This window comes from Mirounga leonina, unplaced genomic scaffold (assembly GCF_011800145.1).
Source record: "Mirounga leonina isolate KUSES-001 unplaced genomic scaffold, KU_Mleo_1.0 Mir_115, whole genome shotgun sequence".
In the NCBI taxonomy this organism is placed as follows: domain Eukaryota; kingdom Metazoa; phylum Chordata; class Mammalia; order Carnivora; family Phocidae; genus Mirounga; species Mirounga leonina.
In genome coordinates, this window is record NW_023270268.1 from 21,642,342 (window position 1) to 21,645,526 (window position 3,185).

General features: G+C 40.4%; 1 pseudogene; it reads left to right on the top strand.

Moving 5' to 3' along the window:
* Positions 1–930: 930 nt before the first annotated feature.
* LOC117999283 lies at positions 931–2,024 on the top strand (annotated as a pseudogene).
* The last annotated feature ends 1,161 nt before the right edge of the window (positions 2,025–3,185 follow it).

Genomic DNA, 3,185 nt, shown 5'->3' on the forward strand with positions numbered 1-3,185 from the left:
TCAGAAACTTCGGGGTGGAGCCCAGAAAAATGTATTTTGAATAGGCCCTTCAGCTGCTTCTGATGACCTAGTTTGAGACAAGTTTGAGAACCGTGACCTAGACAATGACTATATTGAAAGTGAATGTGGCCTCCTAGTGCCCCCTTCTGTTCCTCAGAGAGATGTCCCCAGAACAGTCTTAAAATTGGAAAAGGAATCTACCCAGTGCCAGGATCCCCCAGCAAAATGGTTCATGAATATTTACTCCACAAATACGCTTTTCTACGCAAGCTGGAAGAACCACATTAGCAATTTGAAACAACCACATAAGATACACTACCACATAAGACAATGATTATCCCATTCAAAAAGCCACATAAAAAATTCTGTTATTTTTTTATTCTTCACCTACATTTCTTCATCCTAAATAATCTTTTATAATATATTGTCTTTTAAGACTTTAAAAAAAAAAAAAAAGACTTTTGAGAGGCAAGATAGTATATAGGCTAAGAAAATATATTCCAGAGACAAACTGCCTGGGTTCAAACCCAGCCTCCATCATGTAGCAATTGTGAAATTATACACTTTACTTCATATAAGGGCTATATAAGAATTAAATGAGAAAGTTCATATAAGGGCTATATAAGAATTAAATGAGAAAGTGAAAGTACAGAGCTGTGCTCCATAAATGATGGCTATCAATGCACTAATATTATCCATTATACCCCAGCCACATGGAAATTGCTTTAAATTGCTTTTCTAGTAATTGAGACAGGTATATGTGATTTTAGCCACACTCCTATCACATATTTTATCTTCTCCACAGGTAAAGTAAGAATATTAGTTTGGAGTTTCTCTTACATAAACCATTTGAGAGTTGGGCTGTAAGAAGCAACAACATCTCCTTTTCCTCTCTGCCATCTGTTCAGCAGCTGCAAAGCAGCAACAGGCATGAATGCATCTCCATCCATGTTGGCCAGGCTGGTGTCCAGACTGGTAATGCCTGCTGGGAGCTCTACTGCCTAAAATATGGCATCTAGCCAGATGGTCAGATGCCAAATGACAAGACCATTGGGGGAGGAGATGACTCCTTCAACACCTTCTTCAGTGAGATGGGTGCTGGCAAGCATGTGCTCAGAGCAGGGTTTATGGCCTGGAAACTTTCTTTGATTATAACAAGAAGTACAAGCTGGAGTTCTTCATTTACCCTGCCCCTCAGGTTTCCACAGCTGTAGCTGAGCCCCTGTAACTCCATCCTCCCTATCCAAGCCACCCTGGAACACTCAGATTGTGCCTTCATGGCAGACAACGAGGCCATGTTGTCTCCAATATGACACCTGTTGTATTAACCTTGGTACTAAATGCCCAACCTACACTAACCTTAACTGCCTTATTAGCCAGATTGTATCCTCCATCACTGCTTCCCTAAGTTTTATGGAGGACTGAATGTTGATCCGACAGAATTCCAGACCAACCTGGTGCCCTATCCCCATATCCACTTCCCTCTGGCCACATATGCTTCTGTCATCTCTGCTGAGAAAGCCTACCATGAACAGCTTTCTGTAGCACAGATCACCAATGCGTGCTTTGAGCCAGCCAACCAGATGGTGAAATGTGACCCTCGCCTTGGTAAATACATGGCTTACCGCCTGTTGTACCATGGCAACATGGTTCCCAAAGATGTCAATGCAGCCATTGCCACCATCAGGACCAAACATACCATCCAGTTTGTGGACTGATGTCCCATTGGCTTCAATGTTGGCATTAAGTACAGCTTCCCACTGTGGTACCTGTTGGAAACCTGGCCAAAGTATAGCGAGCCGTGTGCATGCTGAGCAGCACCACAGCCATAGCTGAGGCCTGGGCTTGCCTGGACCACAAGTCTGACCCGATGTAGACCAAGAGTGCCTTTGTTCACTGGTACGGATGAGGGCATGAAGGAAGGAGAGTCGTCTGAGGCCCAGGAGGACATGGCTGCCCTAGAGAAGGATTAGAAGGCAGTTGATGTGGATTCTGTTGAAGGAGATGATGAAGAAGCAGTAAAGGAATACTACAGTTAAAAATGTCACAATGGTGCTGCTTTTACAGGGCAGCTTATTCTGTTTTGAACGTTGGAAAGTTGTGCTCTGATCAGTTAATCTGTATGTAGCAGTGCATACTCTCATACACAATTACTGACCTAGGTTTTAAAATACAACACTTTGTTATAGACCCACACTGTCCATATCTCTGTTGGGTTTGAATAAAGTACCCCCTGTCTTAAACCGAAAAAAAAAAAAAAAGAATATTAGTTTGGATGATAGGAGTATATTTTCATCATGGATCACAGTTAAACTAATTACACAAAAATGATGAAATCTATGGCTACAACCTGATTACTATATTGCATTAATCGGATTAATCAATTCCACACTGTTCTGGATGTATTTTGTTCTTCTATATATATCTTATCACTAAGAATATTTTATTAGTGTAACTGTTTATAGATCTGATAACCAAAATAGAATGTAAGTTTCATAAGAATAAGTACAGTACCTTACACATATTTACATCCCCAGCACCACAGTTTATAGTGTCTGACATATAATACATACCCAAAATACATCTTTGGAGCTGAACTTTTGAGGAAACTTGTATGGCAGTCATCCATTTAAAGCCAGTGAAAACTAACAAACTTTTGTTTGTTTTTTTCCCCTCTGATACTCTTTTTGGCCTCTCTGCTTTATAAAGAACCTAAGAATGTTAAGAATTGATGTTACAAGAGTCTTTTTAAATTCTTAAATCCCACTAAATCTGTCACTGCAGATTTTTTGTTACTTCCTTACATAGTTTCTATGTTCAAACTCTGAAGATTTTCTCAATCTTCCATTATTTGCTCTCTGGAACATCTTCTATCCAGAATCCCCCAGTGCTCCCTAGATTGTCCCAGTCACATAACACAGAATCATATTTCCCTATATCTTCGCTTTTCTTTATGTGGAACACTGTCATCTCTTGGAAGTTGCTCAAATTCTGCACTCATTCTTCATCTCCACTGTGTAGTATACGGCTATATCATATTGCTTTGTTTAGACGTTTTTGATGGGTGAGAATCACCTTGTTATATAAAACTTACGTTCTTTAGCTCATATAGCATGCTGGCCCCAGATGGCCTCCGTAACCATTTCCCTCCATACTGCCCAATGTATACACATCAGGGCCCTTCT